This window comes from Coturnix japonica, chromosome 4 (genome assembly GCF_054131305.1).
Source record: "Coturnix japonica strain WE chromosome 4, WE-NBRP24, whole genome shotgun sequence".
Lineage (NCBI taxonomy): Eukaryota > Metazoa > Chordata > Aves > Galliformes > Phasianidae > Coturnix > Coturnix japonica.
In genome coordinates, this window is record NC_140666.1 from 32880565 (window position 1) to 32902185 (window position 21621).

At 34.6% G+C, this 21621-nt stretch overlaps 1 long non-coding RNA gene across 2 annotated transcripts in view; it reads left to right on the top strand.

Moving 5' to 3' along the window:
* The window catches only part of LOC116653407 (uncharacterized), a 38510-nt gene extending 19813 nt beyond the window's left edge, over window positions 1-18697 (top strand). The window contains exons 2-3 of one of the 2 annotated variants that reach the window (XR_004307171.2): window positions 5582-5717; window positions 18013-18697. This is a non-coding gene — a long non-coding RNA (uncharacterized LOC116653407). Of the gene's footprint in view, window positions 1-5581; window positions 5718-6713; window positions 9705-18012 lie in introns of those variants that run through there. The other variant, XR_014945268.1, reaches the window with a different exon arrangement.
* The last annotated feature ends 2924 nt before the right edge of the window (window positions 18698-21621 follow it).

Here is a 21621-nt window from a genome sequence, read left to right on the forward strand (position 1 = left end):
TAAGTTTAAATACATCTAAGCACCTTAAATACTGCTCTTTTTAATTTGTGAGTTCCTTTCATCCATTTCTACAAGCAGTGTTTTAGACTTCCCTTTATATCCAATTCTGTTTTTCGGTAGAGCTGTATCCTTATTTTCTTGGTAGAGATATGCAGCAAATAGGTTTGTATTATTAACTCCTAATATCATCCTGCTGTTCTTCTGCACTTGAATGATTGTGATACTGTCTCCTATAACAGATATAGTCATATAGACATGTTCAAAATGTTTTTGCACTGCTTTGCACTGTTAAGTGGTTGTATTGCATGCTAAAAGTAGTTGTTTTTCAGCGTCAGGTGGAACAATCTATAGCATTACGTCAAAGTTAAAAAAAAAATGCAAATAATTTGTTCACAAAGTATTTTTAGAGTCTTTGTTGAAGGGAGATTTATATAAATGTAAGATATTATTATATTTAGTGTCATTTTATTAAATAACTGTGGTAGGTGTCTCTAGGCATAAAATTTATGCATACAATAAACAGTGGTAGACTGCTTGCATTAACAGCACAGCACAGTATGTTGAAATGATAACAGTAACAAATTGCTCTGGAGCACCAGCAGATGCCATGGTATCACATGTATACTGTGTGGTATGTGAACAGACTGACTGCAACAGCTGTATGGAGGATTGTAAGAAAGTGCATAAAACTTAGTTGAAATGGTATCAGAAAAATACAAAATAAAGTGAGCAAGCAGACTACATCTGGGGCTCCATGTGAGAATAAATTGGATTGTTAGTAAAGTGGAACTGCTAATTGTCAAGTGACACTTGTTCTTCCTTATTTAGGAATTTATTTGGGATTTTTCACTGAGGGGGATGATGAGGGGCTGGAACAGTCTTCCCAGAGAGGCTGTGGATGCCCTGACCCTGCAGGTATTCAAGGCGTTCAAGTTGGAGTGGGCCCTGGGCAACCTGGTCTGGTACTTGATATAGCGGCTGGCAACCATGCCTGTGGTAGAGAGGTTGGGACCTGGTGATCCTTGTGATACCTTCCAACTCAAGACGTTCTTCAATTTTGCTGTAGTAATGAACACAGGAGAGAGACCAGCAAACTTTATTTCCTTTTGTATTGATACTGTACTCTGAGAAGTATCTTAACTCATGATAGCCAGACTCCTTTTCCTTGTTTGTTTATGACTACTTTTCTGTTCTTTTCTTTTTTTTTTTTTTTTTTTTTTGGTCATTCTCCAATGAATGTCTGCATTTCTTGGGGGTGAAAATGAATGCAACAGCATGGCAAATGTAGATAGATTTGTCTGGAAATCAAAGAATCCACATGTAATACAATATTGTGTTTCTCACATTTATTTTTGTTCTTTATTGGAGAGAACACTGCACCGTTAAATTCCAAATTATCATGAAAACCCAGAAATAGAGCCCTAATTACATAGCCTGCTGATCAAGGCAGTCATCTGGGTTTTGGGACACTTGTATACAAGTTCCCTTCCAATTAGCACATTCCAGATGAGGTCCCAGTAGCTGGCCTGCAATCAGCTTGGCACATATTCAGTAAATAGTTTTCTGTGCAAAGAAGAAAAAGCTCAGAAAGATGATACTCTTAAATATCCTGCTAGTTAATGGTTACTTAAGATGTATAGTGAGCAAGTATTTAAACTGAAGCTGAGATCAAAGGTGTCATTTTGTTTTTCTCATCAGCTTTCTGCTGTTGAATCTAAATACATAGATTTGACTGAAATAAGGCTGTAAATTAAAATTTTAATGTATCCTCTTATGGTTATGTTTCTCAATAATGGTCTCTAATATTTACCTAATTCAGGTTTATTTTAACTTTTTCGGCTTTTTATGCTTTGTTCTGATTTGAGCAAAATCTGACTAAACATACATAAATATCTGGCTTCAATCAACAGCTTTTCTGGTAAGTGTGGGAATGAAATTTTGTTGTTGTTACAATATTAACTTCCTTGGAGATCACTCCAAAAGTAATGCTTACTATTTATTTCTATGGAAACTACAACAGAAAGGAAGAGCACAATAGCAGTATTTGATAGAGCAAATTCTCAGCAATGAAACACTAGTTTTCAACACAGTCGTCACCATTAACTATGCCTCCAGTGACAAACAAGAGCCTGAATGCCATTCTCACAAAAGTCTGCCCTAGTGGAGGTGACCCACTGTCACCATTGTCCCTGCAGGCTTGGGGAGGTCTGACTGGACAACTGCCTGATGGAAAGGGACCTTGGTGTGCTGATGGACAGTCGGCTGAATATGAGCCAGCAGTGTGCCCAGGTGGCCAAGAAGGCCAATGGCATCCTGGCTTGCATCAGGAATGGTGTGGTGAGCAGGACTAGGGAAGTCATCCTGCCCCTGTACTCAGCACTGGTGAGGCCTCACCTCGAGTACTGTGTTCAGTTTTGGGCACCTCAGTACAGAAAGCACATGGAGGTACTGGGGCAGGTCCAGAGAAGGGCAGTGAGGCTTGTGAAGGGCTTGGAGAATCATCCCTATGAGGGAGAGGCTGAGGGAGCTGGATCTGTTTAGTTTGGGGAAGCAGTGGCTAAGGGGAGACCTTATTGCTCTCTTCCAGAATCTGAAAGGTGTTTACAGTGAGAGCGTGGCAGGTCTCTTCTCACTGGTGACAGGTGACAGGACGAGGGGATATGGCCTCGAGTTGTGCCAAGGTAAGTTTAGGCTGGATGTTACAAAACACTTCTTTACAGAAAGGGCAGTTAAACAGTGGAATATGCTCCCCAGGGAGGTGGTTGAGTCACTGTCCCTGGATGTGTTTAAGAGCTGTTTGGATGTGGTGCCCAGAGATATGACTTAGCAGAGGGTTGTTGGAGTTAGGGTACTATGGTTAGGCTGTGTTTGGACTTGATGATCTTTGAGGTCTTTTCCAGCTTGGGTTATTCTATGATTCTATGATTCTAAATATTGGCGGGAACAATTTTTTCTTCTTGAAGAAATTCAGTTCTACCCTTTGATTCCTATACATTTTTATGTCAGACTACCCCTCTGCTGCCATCTGTCCCCCAGCAAAAAAATGAAATGGAATATTGTCAGGAAGCTTCAGCTTCTACTGCCGTGTTTCAACCATCTGCCTCTGATGTCATGGCCCAACCTAATGAAATAGGAAGCATTATTTTTGGAGCAGCCCTTGTACTAGAAAAGTGCACTCCCAAGACATAGTAGCTGCTTTAATGAGAAGTGCAGTCAGATTCAAAATGTATGAAAACAAATATCGCAAGGAAGCTGCAGTACTTTGGCCTGACATTAGGAAAGCTTGAAATTCAGAGAAGGAAAAGGGCTAGCAGATATGTGACAGGAACTAGCTTGAATGCTATGTTCTACTATAGAAGATTTCAAAGAGAAGGGGGAAAATCCATTCATATTTAAGAAGCCTTCTAATAGACTGTAGACATTTCCCATTTATCTGGAATAGCATGTTTATTGGGCTAGTCAGAGAAGTGCCTATATGTTTTATTGCTGTGATTTAACTTTTTTGTTTGTTTGTTTGTTTTTCATCTTGCTGCATAGAATACATAGGCCAGTTTTTCAGGAACAAAAGCAAAGGAAAACTATGACTTTCCTTTTTCCTTCTGCCCAAAGTGCTCTTGAGCCAACAAATAAATTTATGACTGGACACATTTTTTTATATACAAGTCCAGGTAAAACTTCTTTTTTTCTCTGTCTTGCTCAAGTTCTGCCTTTCTGTTTTTCCATGTCTTTCTAGACCACTGTTTCTGTCAGTCCATTAGTCTTTCTTTTTTGGTGGCAATTATCTGCCCAAATTCTTCAAGAATGAGTGTGCATCAAACAGTGGTGCTCATGCTGTGGGTGAATTAATTAAAGCACCAAGAAATTCATTTTCAGTAACAAGAACAATTGGCTTGATGCACTCTGTTGTACATTTACTCACAGAGACCTAAGGGTATGAGAAGTTACTGCTGGGAGCATCCACCACATATTGGAGTACACTGTAAATTCTGTGTCTCTGTTCTGAACTTAGGCTACTAGTCATACAGCAAGTGGCTCTTTCATCCACATCTGTTCGTCCTGTCTCATTAATGTTGAAGACAGCTGTCACCATTATGCTTCAGTGGGGTAAAGTATAGTGAGAACAAATGTATGGTGAAGGCATTATATGCACAGAAAAAAAGGGCAAGAAGGGGTCCAGAAGCCTGGAATGGAAGTAATTCAAATGAAGCTCCTATATGACAGCAGGACCTGGAGGAGCTTTACTGCCAAACCATATGGGATGGAAATTAGGTAATGAGAGGACACTACTGCGCCATTCCATCATCTGTGATGATTTCCTGAAAACTGCAAACCTTGATATACGTATGAAGAAATACAGAGCTGTATATCAGGAAAGGGAGGACTGGATTGGCAGCCTTTGTAAGAATGCAGCCCTATATGCATTAGTTACTCGAACTACAATTAGATTTAACAACCTAATTCAGTTACAGGTGAAATTTCAGAGGTTTCACTGTGGATAAACACAATGTGTTCAGTCAAAGTTTACTCATTATTTAGCCAGTTATTTTCATAAATGAGGATTGCATCAGGTTCCTGGGAGCCTACTTCTGAACATGCATAGGCTGAAGTAATCAATAGCAGTGGTCTAATTATGTCCTTATGAATGTCAATGAGTTACTGCAAAATTACTTCTAAGAGCAGAATAGCATTTAGGTCCTCTACCACATATTTGGAATTAAAACAGATTGAAAATGAACTGATCAAACAAGTCTCTATTTATACAGCATTGCTTTCACGTGCATTGCTTTTGTTGACAACAATTTTAGTGTTTGGTTAAAACTGTGCAGCTTCTTCTATGGACAATTTCATTAATTTTGTTCAAGCTTCCATTGATTTTAGCTTTATATAAGAAAGAAATAGCTTCAAATTTATATATATTGAGTTTAAATAAGATTATGATAAATTGCCTGTAGGCACTGGTGAGCCCACAAACTTTGGCAACTTAGTAATAATTCCCTCTTTCAAGCTCTGTAATAAGTCAATTGTTTCTCACCCCACTCATCTTCCAGCAGGAGTTCCCAGGGTAACTTAGAATTAATTTCATTCTTTTTCTACTCCTAAGTTCCTGAAACCATAGACAAATATTGTCTAAAAGTCAAAAGCATTGTAAATATAATTTAGAACTAGCAAAATGCATCTGTTGCATTTAGTTTTCTAATAAAACTCAGAGATGTTTCTGTGTTTTTGTTGCTGTTATTGTTTTTTAATACTGAGGAGTTGATTTTATTTTTATTTTTATTTTTTATTTACCAGTTATTATATCCTAGAGGAAACTATAAAACTTTTTGTTTGCTTTTATAACCGTGTATCAAGTCTTCTGGTTTAGAATAGTGCAGTATACTATGGCGGAGCTGGCTACCTTTTAGCTACTGTCATGCTCCTCTTGTTCTAAAATTGGCCATTGACCAGTCTGATTTGCTTAATGATTTAGAGAAAATTAAAGCTCATTGCCCTAATGCTGCTTACTGGTAAATAGGAATTGCTGGAACTTAAGGACATCACAGATTCATCCATTTTTTACTGATTGTATTCCCTGCAATAGATGTTCAGAGAAAAAGAGACGTGGCACCACACCAATATTCCTGCTCATTAGTGAAAATCCTGTTCCTAGGGAAACTGTGCTGTTGGACGCATCTCTTGATTAGCTTCAGAGCAACTGAAATGGTTCTGTGTCTCTGGTAAGTAGTAGATTGTTGCATGGTAGCACTACTAGCTGTTTCCAGAATATTTCTGTTCTGAAATATGTTGTTTTTTAAATATGTGAATAATGAGATATTGGAAAAAGATAATTGTTGTTTTGTTTCAAGTGGAGAGTAACTTAACACAACAGAAACAAGAAGAAAAATACTTAACAATATTTTGATTTTAACTTTTTGTTGCTGTTCTCCTGAGGAGAAATGAAACTGTCTACTACCTTTAAACTAGCAGTTTAGAAAAAAAGAGTGAAGGTGGTAGGAGAAAGGTGGTGAGTCTTGTTACAGTGACAAGACAAAACCAGATGCAGATGCAAAACAAAACCTCTGTTCCATAAGTGTTGATTCATGTCTGCCTTCTTTTTTTGATGGCTAGACATCCAATTTCTGGAGAATGTAAGACTAATGTCTAAAATATGATGGCAATAAAATTATATCAGATTTGAAAACAGCCAAGTGTTCAAGGGAGCTGTCTACAACCTTTTACACTGTGCAACAGCAGAGAGAAATAATGTGAAATTATTATCACTTAAGGTTGGACTTCAAGAAGAAGCATTGTCAGACTGAGGGCCTGAATGAAATCTGTAAATACATCATGAACTAAATTGTTATAGTAATACTTAGGAAGTGGAATTTCATTTTAGAAAGTAGTTGCACTGTCAGATGCAGTATAAAAGATTTATGGGAATTATGATGTCTGGAAACATTTGAAAGAATTTTTTTCTTCTGTCTGCACGTCTGTAGCCTGTGATATTAAAGCAGGCAAAATTAGCAGAAGTTAATATTGCAGGATTTCTCTTCAGGATGAAAAACAGCAACTTCAGAATCTTCTAGAAGTAACAATCTGTTTGGAAATTCAATATACATTTTTCAGATTTATAAATTCAGTCTAGTTGAAGTTTACAATTCTAAAGGCATGTCTGAATTCAGGCTTGTTGAATCAGAACAAGGATCTGTGATTTATTATTTTTTTTTCCCCAGATTACTTTAAAGTAATCTACAATCAATGCATTTCCGTTGGCCTTACTTTCTTTGAAGACTATGGGAACTATTCTTACAAGACAATTGAAGTATTACTACAAAATGTATATATATACTTGAACACTGTGTGGACTGTATTACCAAGGACAATGGTAATCCTACCCAAAGGTCAGATCATGGTAGCTGAATCTGAAATGTGAATGCCACTGTCCCATAGAAAACTTTACTTATTGTAATACATTCTCAAGTCCCACAGCCTGTTTTTGAAGGTACACGAAATATTGCTAAATTATTTATGCTGCTGTCCCTGATGGGCCAGAGCACTTGCTTTGCTTCTGAAGGTTGCAGTTGAAGTCAACATCAGCCAAACGAAACTTCTAATGGTAGTGTTTCATCACTTTTGATTGTTAAATCTTAAAGAAAATACTGTGTTATGTGTTTCTATATACCTCCATTTGCTTCTTCACCTAACAAAGTGAGTTATTATGGCAGTCTATAATCCCAACCTGTTACAGTCAAGGATTCAGGAAGATTCAAGAGGATCCAAGATGAGACATTAAGTGAACTCCACAATTAAGTGTATTCGGATGATGAAATAAAAACATTTAAAAACAAAATCAAACAAAACAAACAAACAAAAAAACTGAAACAGCCAGGCCACTTCTGCCCCAGTTGCTGCCAAAATCCCAGAAAGCCTTGGCGGTGTTTCTAAGAGAATGTAGATGGATGACTGGACAAGAAGGCTTGCATTTTATTTTATTTTATTTTATTTTATTTTATTTTATTTTATTTTATTTTATTTTATTTTATTTTATTTTATTTATTTTATTTTAGCTTTGTAACTTTTTTGTACCTGCATGAGAGATAACTTTTTTGTCCAGAATGCTTTTCAGTCTCTGTTCTGGCATCATAATCTTGATCACTTAGCAATTGTAGAAGAAGTGAGCACCATGGTCTGTATGAGCCATTTGAAAGTCATGTTAAGTTCACATGGAGAACAGCTGGGGCTGCTGTGTTGGTGAAGGTTTAGAAGTGAAGAAGTGAAGATTAATTTAGATGCTATTTTAAAAAGGAAAAGACCGTAAGAGTGGGCTTTACACCCTAAGGGTTATATGCTTTATGCATTATTCATGGATTATAATTGAATACATGATTATAGAAAAGGCAGAATTGTAAGTCCTGAAGGCTGCTACTTTACAAAGTAACAAGGAAGCTTAGTGTTCCTGTTGATAATGACCAGTTAACTGAAATAGTTTGGTACTACATCTTCATGATGATGTATCAAGTACATTATTATTTTACATAACTTGAAGTAGTAAACTTTATTATGATTATAAATGATAGACATTAATGGATCATTAATCCATATAATACTGCAATCTCAATTAATTTGAAATTCTTCTTAAGAAACTTTCTGACACATTCTACCAGAAAATGACTTATTTTATTTATCCCTAATCATTCCACAGTTCTTTGGTTCCAATAATTACTGCTCTAATTCTCAACTGTTTGTTCAGATCACCTTTAACCACAATTCTCATAAATTTAAATACAGAAACAGCATGCCATGCTTCATAAAAATATATAAATTTGTTAACTGAACTATATCCTATAATAAGATAGATAAGAAGGCTTCTCACATTAGCCTATTCTATGCAATAGGGTTATATTTATTGCTGTGTTATGTATAATTATTCAGGTAGGTGTTTACTGTTTTTAGTAATTAATCAATTAACTTGTGTCTCAGGATAGGCTGAGATCTGCAGTTAACAAATATCCTCTGTTTCTGAATTTTGGCAACTTGATTTCTCTAAACAGGACTTTGTAAGACATCAGTCATGAAAATTTGAAGTCGTATATTGACACAAAGGTCATGGGCTAAAATGATAATAAATTAGGTTGTATAGTCAAGCAGCTTCTGTTAAAGGCTGTAGTCCTTGATGTAGGGGAAACTAAAAATATAAACTCTAAGAGTCATTGCTTACCTTGGTGTACTATGCAAATTTTCATTAAAGGTCATGGCTTTTGATTGGCATCATCTGGCCAAGTTCCACAGAAGTCAAGAAGAAACTGAGTTCAGTTTATATCTAGTACAATATAACTTGTCACATTTTAATGAGTAAATAAGCAAAGGCATGAATCTCAGAAGTCAAGTTCCTAAAATGTCACGTTAACTACTATAACAGATTACCATAATGGATCTACAATGGCAATAATAAGACTTAAGGCTATCCACACAAATTTGGAAAAACTCTACTTGTTTAGTACTTCAAATTCAAATTTTTCCTCATGGTTGATTGCAGACTGAAGAAAATGAACCTGTATGTTTTTTATACAGTGTCTGGATAAAAAATACAGTGGAGATTGTTTGGAAATTTTTGCAGTCAGTCATGGTTAGGGAGTAGTATTTAATAAGTATAAAATGGCTTTCTCATTGTTCAGTTTTCTGTTGTTTTTTGTTTTTTGGTGGTGTTTTTTTTTCTTTTTTTCTACATTTGTTAAAAATTTTTACCTCTGTAAATCTGTATCTAAATGCACTTATGTACAGATGAATCAATTTTATAGCTATGCCCTCTACAGTCCAAACTTATGGCTATAGTTCTGTGTGCCTTTTCTTTGCTCAGAAGTTATATTTGGAAGAGGATTAGCATGATTCTGGCCTAACATATATTCATATACACTGATAAAGTTTGCCTAGTATCAGAATCATGTTTCCTTGAGTACAGGATGTACTCCTACTTGTCTTGAGTTCCTTGTGAAACTGTGATGACATTCTTACTGATGCAAGTGTGCAAGTCCTTCATGTCTATTGTACTGAAATACTGTTCATGAGGAATATCTAGAGATTTATTCTGGCCTCTCTCGTATAAATTCTATGTTTATTGAATTGCAGTAGTAAACCATTATGAACCATACAAATAGGCATTAGACTCCCAAATGAACAAATAATACATATGGAATGACAGATTCAATTTTATGATTTCCTTAGCAGAAGCCGGAAAAAAAAAAAAAAAAAAAAAAAAAAAAAAAGAGGTTTTTCTTTTAAGCTAGAGGGTCAAATACTTGTAAAGCTTCTGGATCCAGAGAAGTTATATGATAGTGACAAATAAGTGTAATCTGAGCAAGTATATTCTAATTATCTGATTTTGAATTATGATCTGGTGTTCTGAATGTGACTGTGTGAGAAATGATTCGAGTTTGTTTAGTTGAATTATGTTTAATAAATAGCACAGAGATTTCATTTTACTAGATTTTAATTGTATTTTTCATCAGGCCTCCACTGACTTAAAAATATTTATTTTGGCTTTTCTTCTTTTGCCAGTTTTTAAAATAATCCTCAGTATTTTCCAGTCAGGTATTCTGTAAGAATCACTTTTGAGTCTCTTTGTTGTAAGCTGGTCTTTGACAATACAGAAAGTATTTCAAATAATTGTGTGGAAACGCTCCAGTATTTTCCTGCTGTTTCTCAAAGTGTATTTCCTTTCATAGGGCTGTTTTTACCTTGATCTTCACACTGATTGGCAATTAAAAATAAAAAAATAAAAATCCCTTGCTCTATGAAATTAATTGGAATAGTTACCATATTTCTTCACTGTAGCATTGTTTCACTTTAAAAACAAAGAGTTTATGCTGTGAATTTTGTTTGTTTCCAAAGAAGCGTGGACATGAAGGTGTTTCTGCATTTTGAAATATGTGGATATCTTGGAATTATTGCAATATAATGCTTCTAAACTTTACGTAGGATATAAGGAGAAAAGCACTTGAAAGAAATCTCTTTGGGTCAGTCCAAAAGTCATATGAATCTAAAGCCACTACTCAATTCTCTAATAAATATTACAACTAATGCTCAACTTCACTTTCCAGAAAACTGAACTTGTAGAAGTGACAGGTCTTACAGAAGGATGCAACCAATTGCTTTTTTTTTTTTTTTTTTTTTTTTTCCCCACCATTTCATATACAAGTGATTTGCACTGAAAGAGTACAGACCATCTAAAGTATTTATTATGTCTGTGTTTTTCTATGCTCATAGAAAAAGGCTCTTTTTCCAGGAACAAACTCACAGAGCAGGAAGAAGGGTGGCATATGGAGACCATGTAAATACATTTGCTCTACCCACAATAAAACATTTATGCTCTGTCTCTCTGAATGATGATCTGTCATATTCTACAGGTATTACTTTATGAACCGTGTACTTAATTTTGGTACTTTTTAAGCTCCAGTTGTGTGGAGAGTGCAGTACACAAGATGGGTGGTGTTACTCTGACTGAAAATAAAGGTTTGTAAGAATATTATTGTGAATGTATTGTGTATGTTCAATGATAAAGATCTAATTGAAGAATTCAGTGAATATTTTACAGTGATTGTTTTATCTACTATATCTACTTCCTAGTTCTGGAAGCAGAACACTATCAAAATAACAATTTATTGTATACTAAAAAACAATATTAATTATTGAAAGGCTAAGTGTTAGCATTACTCTTACACTTAGATTTCCTTAAGGCACACTTAAGGAAACATAGAAAGTAGAATTTGTATTTGTGCCTTTTTATTGTGCATTTTTTTTCTAAATTCTATTGTATGTGTTTTACATGGGCAGTGTAAAATGATCTTGTTTTGTTTTAGGACATTGTTAGAGAGGCCATTTGAAACAGTAGCAAATTCCTTTGCAAGTCTTCAAACTGTTTCAATATACAGTGTTATAATTTTGCCACATGGGGCACAGAAAGGAATGACAATGAAACTGAATTAAGATGTCCCATTACTTTAAAAGAAACTATGACTATAAAATGGACATTTTTCTGAGTTCGACTTTAATAGAAATATGCTATATATTATCACAGGCTAGAAGGACTGTGTTAAAAATTATTAGAGTCTGTCGAATAAAACTCAACAAAAGTTATTTGAACATGTTACATGCATTCTTTCAAAATTAATCTTTGCCAATTTCTTCAAGTCTTATAAAGCTACAGAAGTAATTTCAGTAGCTGTATTTTTTAAACAAAAATTGAAAATAAGCCTGAAAATATCAATAAAAAGCTACTGATAAGAACAAAACATTTTACTATACCTCTGTTGTTTTCAAACATTGAAATTTCTGAATAGTTGTGAAGGAGGGAAATATTTTAACAGAGTTACTTTAAAAAACTAATTATAAGTCTAAAATCCATTTAGGAATGAGTGCTTTAAAAAAAAATCATATATAATTTATATATTATTCTTTTTTAATTTGGAGGAATGATGTCTGAAGCCTTTTTTGGGTTGAATCTCTTATGTAAAAGAAGACAGAGGTGTCAGGAATCTGATTTTTAAATAGTACATAAAATAACTTTAAGGAACAATACAAGAATGTATTTTAAGCATTTAAAAAATCAGTTTGACATTTAATTTCTTTCATAAGTTCTCAGACTATGAATGCTGTATTTTCCAGTTCAAAATGTGAAGCATATGCTGAAATACTGTGGACTTTCTGCTCTTGGCAAAGTAGATATTTTACTGAAAACACCTTTTTGTATCTAGAGAGAAATGCTGGATCACAGATGAGTGAGTATAGCGGTCATGTACTTCATGACAAGTATATAGAAACAAAATGCTGCTCACCATGTCCTGCTCAGTTAGCAGAAAAAGGAACAGATTATAAAATCAGAGAAATTGATTGTAGTTTCAGGATGAAAAAAAATGAGTAGAAATGTTGAAGTAAAATAGTGAAAATGTTTGTGAAATATTTTCATGGAAGTAAAATTTCAGTAAGAAAATTATTCAAATTAAGTGTTTTTTATTTTGTTTTGTTTCTTTTTAACCATTCAAAAGGTCATTATGAGGAACTATACAAAGTGTTCTGAATGAATATCCTATGAAGAATTTGAAAAAAGCAGTGCTTTGATATATGTATATATTTATATTTAAAATCATATCCAGCTCACTTTAAATACATCTGCTTAGCAAGTATTAAAATTTGGAAAGCTGAAAATGCATAATATGCAAATATATTTTTTAAAAAAAAGGAAAGAAAGAAAAAACACTTTGTGATTATAAGTGTAGTTATGTTTTGCCTTTGTAAATAACATTTTCACATAGCATTAAGAATCCATTTGCTTTCCTTAATGATGTTAAGTGCTTTTCATGTTTGGTTTTGTCTGAAACTAAATATTCCCTGAATATTTAAGCCATATAAAACTTATTCATGGTGGATCTTTCAAGACAGATTCTGCTGAAGTCTAGGAGATTTCTTGCATTGCCTTTGCATAGTGCACTGCAAGACTGCAACTTTCTTGGCTTATAAAACCTTCATAAGCTGTACCATATTCAGTTCTTTCAGTTAACAGGCCCTTTTTTCTATTTCTTTCCTATTGATGGAAATGAAAAAGGAAAATTTACAGTTTTCTCTTCATATGATCATTGAGTTCTTTATGTGATACTTCATATAAAATTAACAGAATTTAGAGAGGAAAGTAGATAACATGAATATTCCAGCAGCTGGAAGAGAGAGACTGAGATAGAAAGCAGTCCATTTTTAATTATTTAATGAGCTTTCAGAATATACTGAGTCCTTGTACTGTGTAATACAAAATAGTACATCATAGCAGTTCCCCCTAAGTATGGTCAATGTTTGTGATGGGGATATCCCTGCATTTGTTCTCTGTTGACATCTGGGGGCTAAATTATAAGTAAAAACTGAAACCTACGTAAGACTGGCATACTGTAAGATGACATAAACCAGTAGGCCATATCACTGAGTGAGTTTATCCTTCACAAGTAATATGTCAACTGAGATGTAATACTGAGATTTCTTTGGATTTTTCTTTTATGAACAGGACATTATGACACTACTGGACCTCTGAGAGATAGCTATATATATATATATATAATATATATATATGTATAGCAAGGTGACCTGTATCATCAGAAGGAGGTCCAACCAACACAAAGATGAAACTATGAGAGCAACCATGCAGCAAGAAATAAGTGGAAAGGTTTATGCTCTCTATGGATGTAGATAGCATATAAATATATGGCTTTGCAAAAGTAGTTTGCTGGAAGAAGACACCATCAGATACTGTAGTAATTGCACTTACTCTGAATGTTTAATTGGTGGGGAATATGTAGGCGATGGCAAGTTGTAGCTGCTGTCATGATGGCAGAGCTAGAAGGTAACTTGGTAAAGATAGCTCCAAAGAAGAGAGTTGCATTCATTACCATTTCTCACTGTCTGGCACACAGTTAGACTTCAGTGAAACAATCATTAAAAGGCTAATTGTAAAACATGCAACATTATGGGGAGCACAGCCTCAGTTCTTTTTGCTCACTGCTCAGCTAGTGAAAGTTCTTCCTTCTCTTTCTTGTGAGGCAATTATTTTAATACAGTTCAGCTTTCAGTGCTGCAAAGATGACTTTTGTAGAATGAAACTGTACTAGTGCAGTTGAGGTTTAATACAGTTATGCTTTTCTTCCCTTGTCATTCTGTCAGTCAGATGGCACAAATGATGAGTTAGGAGCTGTGTGTGATGCTTTTTGTATAAACATTCATATTACAGAAGATGCAGCTCACTATTGTGAAAGGTTTACCTTAAGCAGCCTGCAGCAAAGACATGCATGCTTCTTTTCAAGTGGACAACTTCCTCTCTGGTAGCCATTCCACAGCATATTCTGAAGTAATAAATTATGTTTTATCAAGAAAAGTAATTATTATCAGTGCTTGATACTACTTTTTCTATTTCTTTATAACTATGTCAATGAATATCAGAGATGTCTCTAGTCTTGGAAAGAACACACAATTTGAAGGAAGAATAAAACTGTAACTCTTTCTACTTATGTTTTGTGTTTCTACCAAAAAATATAAAAAGGAAAAAGAGTTGGGAAACAACACAAATGACTTAGAGAACGAATGCAGAAGGCAATTTCAAAGATTAATTTTAGCCTAAAGTACATTACCCGTCTTAGAATAGGAATAGACTCCTCCAGTGTCCTTATTGCAGCTAACATTGTTTATAAAATGTGGCTTTCCTAACAATAAGATACTGTTTGACTCAATTACCAGGACTTAATATTTTCTATACAGGGGTTGTAGCTTTGTTAAAGCTAGAAATTTGACACTGGTTTTTGTAAGCTAAAAATTTGTTGCTGCCATCATCTAAACAGTACCATGTTCTTTTAATATTTTTGCTGTAGAAGTGTAAGAATTTTTATTTTATTTTTATCCTCATTCCTTAGCCTTGTGATTCCCACACCTTACATTGCATGTGTATGTATCAATGGATTCAACATTCATGCACAAAGTTCTGGCATTGTTAAGATAAATCTACACGGCTTTTACTAAAAGCTTTAGCAAAACTTTCAGACTCCTTGCATTCCTACGGTTTTGGAGACTTGGAATCTTTTGTTTTGTTTAGTCTGGAACTTCTAACTGATGGATAAAATAGGTTTATGCTGTATTATTTATTTGGAAAATCTGCCACCAGTTTCCATGGATGCTTGGAGATCTAAAAAGGTGAATAAATTTTAAATATTTAAAATCTGCCACAAGTAGCATATATTGCAAACTCCAAAGATACAGAGAAGAATCATCTTGCAGGCATTGTTAATTCTAATGCTTAGAGGAAAGGAAGAGGTGCTATCTGTATCTGCAAAGAGGAAGAGAGTAATTCAGTTACCACATGGACCTGGAGAGCTTTGCAGTGTTTATGGGAATAAGAGAGCAGAGGGAGCCTTTTAGCTTAATGTGGAACCTGGTAAAGTATACCCACCCCTACCCATATGAAAAGCTATATGGGACTTCACAGAATCACAGATTCATATTTGCAGATGTAACCAATATTTCTTAAATGCCAAACTTTGCTGGCTTGCAAATTACAAGATGTTCATCATTTATCATATCTTTAAGTCTGCTCTTGTGGTCTGTCACTATAGCAACTCTGTTGGCTTCTGCAGTAACACCTGGTCCTATCAGTAGCTATATACTGTGGAGGTTTCTTCATAAATTATCCATGTGAGAGTGAATGTAGCTGTCATGTTAATTTGTGGGTAACCTGGTTCTGGTAAGTTTATAATTATATTTATGAAGCAAATAAAGCAGATTGTTTACTTTTTCTTCAGCATTGACTTAACACAAACTGACAGAAACAAATAAAAGAAGTTTTACTAATCACAGTTAGAATATTTCCATGACATTTCTTTATCTGGCATCTTGCAAATATAGTCCTAAATTTGTCTTACTGTCTATCTGACCTCCATTCAATAAGTAGTGTGTTACCCTTTAAGAAATGTATTTAGCTTCAAAGCAAATATCTTGCTTAATTTTACTTACTTACTTAATTCCATTTTTTCTTCCTTTCTGAACTTCATCTCTTTTCTAATCTTGTCCAAGCTGCTCTTGTTCCATCCCTTACAGCTGGAGATAGCATTCACAAATGACAGAATAACAGTTATGTTTAAAAATATTACTGTAAATTTAGAAAGACATGTTTTAGTTAAGCTTCTGTTCACCACTGAAACTAACTGTGGGTGATAGCAGATTGAGAATTAGTAGCTCCTTTGAGTTCCGGTGTCTTCTCTCCAAATTTTCACTAATTTTGTGGCAGACCTTTTCACACATAAGTCAAATAATTGCTAGCTTTGGAATAAGTCTAAAATTGTGAATTGTGTTATGCTTTTACATTACCCTTGATAGCTGAATATGTGGGTGGAAGGTAGCTGGAATAGTAGAAGAGTCTTCACTTCTTACCTTCTGTTGCTTCAACAGACGTTTCTGAATAAAGTAAATGAACTGTTAGAGAACGTATAAGGAAAAAGTGCCCACAGGACATAATATCCTGTGGAATTATTCCTTATGCATGACTGTGTGATGAAAACTTTGTGATTACTTTTAGAGGACAAGATTGCTATCTCCTTAGCCAAGATAAACAGCTAAGCTGAAAAAATTCTGATAGTTATCAGTGAGCACTGCAGTTTGATTCTGAAAAAGAAACACAGATGACATAATGATCATTCCTTGTCTCTTTTCTTGTTTGGCAAAAAGTCTACTTAAACTATTAGCAAATTTTAACGTTTTTGTTTGTTTGTTTGTTTGTTTGTTTTCCAATTAAGACATACTGCACTATATTTATCTCTCTGGCAAATGAAATAAGTTCATTTTATTCATTAAAGAATTAATATGTTTAACTTATATGAGATCCTATTTTTACTATTTCCTGTATTACAGGAGACTTTTGTTAATTTAGAACAACATAACACTTCCTGTAGTTCACACCTCATAGAACAATTTCTCGGTTTATGTAGTTCCTCCAATTTCTCTTTCTTCCATTCTCTGTAAAGAATTCTTTAAATACAATATATATGACAAGACTTAGAAAAAAGAATAAGCAAATAATCAACTGAAATGGAAAGAAACCTTTTTAAGGTGTTAAATGAAATCCGTTGAACATAGCTGCAACTCATGTCATAGTATTGTTGCTATAGAAAATTACCTTCTCCAAGTTTGCTGCCTCATAAATGCCAGTGCAGTTAAGTGTTTCTTTGAGTTTATATCTGTGTATATAATTCAAGGAGGAATTACATCTGGAGTTCCTTCCTACTGAAATAGCTGACCTGTTTTTATCCCCTCAGGGATAGATCAGTTCAATGGATCCCCTGGAAAAAGATTTGCTGTTTCATAGTGCAATACTTAACAATGCTTAACAACAATGAAGCGCATAAAAATATTATTGAATTGAATGTGGTCATTTATTCAGATGTAGTGAGTGAGAATGTGGTAGAAAAAGAGACAGAGAAGCAAACTCCATTGCCAGCTTTCTCTCTGCTATCAGAATAATACAGTGTCCAGCTAATTAATCTGATCTTAGTATTTCCGATGTGCACAAAAAGAGCACAGTCTGTGTATTTAGTCAGTATTTTGTAATAACTTATTTCTTAAAGCTGAATGAAGTTATGAGTATGAATGATTCAATGTAATTTTAAATATTGATATGTGTACATGTATGGAAAGTCCTCATCTGAGAAGCCTATTACATTAAATTAAATTAGAGAAACTTTGAAATATATACGTATGATTTGACTTAATTCTGCATATATTGAATATTAGCTTAATCATGCACTGGCCAAAACCATAATTGCCTCTGTGAATGTATACTTCAGATGAGGTTATCATATAATCCTAAAAGTGTGTTCAAAATTGATTCCTTCAGGTATGTCACCTTTTAATCTACATAGGACATGGTCCTAGTAGACACAGCATAATGTTTTGCTCTCAGCTGAACTTCATTTGCTTCGGAAAAGAAGCAACGTGAGGTTTTGTTTTTTTTTTCAGGCTTACTACTTGTAAGGTGAACCTGGGATTCTTTTAAGGGCAAACGAAAGTCAAGAAATTAAATAGGAATATGAATCTCCAGAATTTCTATTAGCAATGATGAGATTCAGTTTTTTGCTTGCATCCCTCATGTGATCATCTGCATGAAAAAGGTAACACTTCTCCTAATAATCTTTAATAAGATGGAAACATTTCCAAAACCAATGTAAATTTTCTACTGACTTATCCCATTGTCTCCAATAGGATTTTTTGTGTACAAGAGCAACTCCAATATTAATACAATCAATTTTACTATGTTTGCCCGCAGTGTCAGAAGTGAATGCTGGTGATATGGCAATAGAGACAAAACCAATTCAGGAAACACCATTTTCTTTTATCATAAAGAGAACAGTATTGCCATATGTTTGTTATATGAGAAAAAATGGACGTCTTTAAAATCTAGGAAAAAACTTTGATTGACTATGTATTTTGAATATGATCTAGCAATTACGATTGAATTAATGGTAAGTAAAATATTGAGAGCAAAATCCAAATAAATCATCTAATGTAACAGGAAGACAGCCTGACCCCTAGATTGTGTCTTAATATTGTCAAACAATAATTTGCATTTTTGCCACACAAAAACTTAGCAATAGCTTTCTAAACATCCTTAAGAATTTAAGTAGTAGTTGAAGTTATGAGTCACAATAAAAAAAAAAAAATCATACCAAGAAGTTGTAGTGCTACTACAACTAATTAATAGGTACTTACATGAAATGAAAAAAATATATTATTTTATATATATATATGTTGCTGAGAATCATATGCTTATATTTTACTGGAACTGCAGAAACTTATTCTAATTTTTATTTTAAATATTCTATTTTTCCAATTGTTATTCTATACTGTAACTACTAATACTACAATTCTATTAATATTTTTGAGCTTGTTAAAATATAAAGGTTTTATATGTCTCAGTTGGAATTTGCAGAATACATTGTACTTGTTTTTCTTGAAGTGATTGCCTCTTTCTCAAGTAACTTTTTGGGATTATTGATGTTTCCTTCTTGTATTACTTAGGGTGGGATGCTGGATGGTGACAAAGTGGTCCCAAATCTCAAGGCTTTTTCCACCAATTGATCAAGCTGAACTCAAGTGGAGAACTGCTATTTGGAGTTCTATTTCTTGGGTGACCAGTAAGCCAATTTAAGTTAGCTAATACTATTCTTCAGTGAAATAAGAAAGCCTGTGGGAACTGTAGTACTGGCAAACTTTAGATCTCTGTTTAAATAGGAAAGATCAAATGTACATTTGAAATAATAGCAAACACTCCTCCCCAAATATTCTCGGCACAAAGCAGAACATATTTTGATCAGAGAGTATCTAATTTGATGTTTCCAAACTTCATAAAATATACATACCTTTCTCTGACTGATTTTAAAACATTTAATCTTTAAAGAAATTATTATGAATTGTCTCTTGTTTGTTTGCTTGTGTTCTGTTTATTTTACTATTTTAAAGGTACTAATAGGAGTCTAGGTGAGAATATTTATTGAATTTCTTGCAGTTTCCTTCCATACACATCTGAATTTCCTTTGTGTGGAAATCAAGGCATGTGAAGGTGGTATGCAGCCATATCTTGACCCACTGCATGCAGGCTGGAGGGAGCCCAGCATGCCCTCAGTCTAGAAATTGTGGGGTGCCCCTTTCCAGATGTATCTAGTGAATGTTATTTTTTTTTTTTTTAATCTTCCTTTGCAATGCAATACAGGTCATCCTACAGGATTGCTGCCACAGCAGCACTGCTCTCTGTTAATTAGGCAGTGTGGCTACTGCTGCAGTATTGTTACATATGCAGGTGTCCTAAACTTAATGTGATGCTCCTTTGAAAAAGAAATCCACAGCAAACAAACAAATAAACAAACAAAAAATAAGATGGAAATGGCATTAAGTAAAATGTCTCTGTTAAAAATACTGAACTGTAAATGTCACTCTTGGTAAGGCTGGGAATGTGGTTCAGTTCACACCATTTAAGGAAAGGCAATATAGACACGAGCTAATAAATAAGAGCTGTCCATCTGCAAAGGGATGGTATCTAGTTCTAACAGGAATAAAAGATGAAAAAAGAAACACAATGATTGTGTCAGTCTTCAGGAGCAGATAGCTGTAGAAACAAGAGAAAGATGTTCAGCTAATCTGAATGTAGCAGGTACTGCTTTGGAACAGGGTACTTGGCTTCTCTACTTGTTCTGCTTCTGGCCACTCACTGGCTCTCAAGATGTCTCAAATTTTTGGCCATCTTTTGTACCACTGCAGTACCTGGCATGCTGTAGCTCTCTGCTGGTACTTGCTATGTCCTAATACATTCTCCTTGTGAGCTGGTGATGGAATCAACTGAGCTAGCCAGGCTTTCAGGCTTGGTAAGCTGCTCTTTGTATCTTTGCAGAGGCTGCTGTTCTTATGGAGAGTAGTGTAATACAGAGAAATCTCTAAAAACTGGAAATTTTGTCAGGAAGGTAACCATAATAAAGGTGAAATTATATGTTTTCTTTAGAAAAGGCCTCCATCTGTGTTTCAAAGTTATTAGAATAATCATATTTCTTGGCCTCCTTCTTTTTATTAATCATATTTCTACCAGTCATGTCTTTCTTATTTGTTCTGCAAACAACTTTCTCTTCACTGAAAGTAATTTTCTGACCTGTTAAGCAGTGTCATTTTGACAGAAGACAAAAGGTCTCAGAGTTTTGAACTACCTACAATTTTCAGATCAGTGGCTGTCTTGAGGGAGTAAATAAGGGGGGAAAATAAAGGGGAGCTTGAGCTTACCTGTTTTGTTGATGTGCTAGGTGACTCACTGAACACATTTGTGACCCAGAGTCAGTCATGGCTGTGTTTTTGATTTCTTAATAGGTTTGTTGAAAAGAGCAGAGCAGTGGCAAGAGTTCAGAGGGTGTGTAGGAATGACTTAATATTGCAAAAGTGACAAAGCATGATACTGGAATGCATAGGAGAGAACTGAAAGCAGTGTAGAGAGGGACAGAGCATAAAAGAACAGAAGTCATAGGTCTATGGGAAGGATTTTGTTAGCTGTACTCCTTATGAAATATGTAATTTAAATGCAGAATTTTTCTGAAGTCTCAGATCTTTTCATTAATCTCCAGGTTAGCACTTTAAAATGGTTTGTTATAAACTCAGCATTTGATAGTTTCCCATTGGTGCAAGAATTCACTGCATTAGGTTTTACACCTTCATTTTTTTCCTTTAGAATTAGCGCCAAGCAGCTATATGCCACATGCACGCTTCTCTATTATAGGCAATCCCCAGGAAGCTCATTAAGTTTTCTTTATGGCTCCTGTGCACTGCTGGAACCAGACCTAAGTGGAGTGTCTGACTGTCAGTGATTAGATACCATGATGGTATATACTTTAGAAAATATCATAGTTGGCATAGAGAAATAGACAAATATAACAGCACTGCAGAGGGCCATTTATTCAACAGGCATTTCAGTGCATAAACAGTAACACACAGTTCCTGACATTAGCTTCCAGTTTCAACAGTGAAATTATTTCTGAAAGAGCTTCTGTGTAACCTTACTGTACAGCAGAAATAAATATATATTTAATTCAAGAA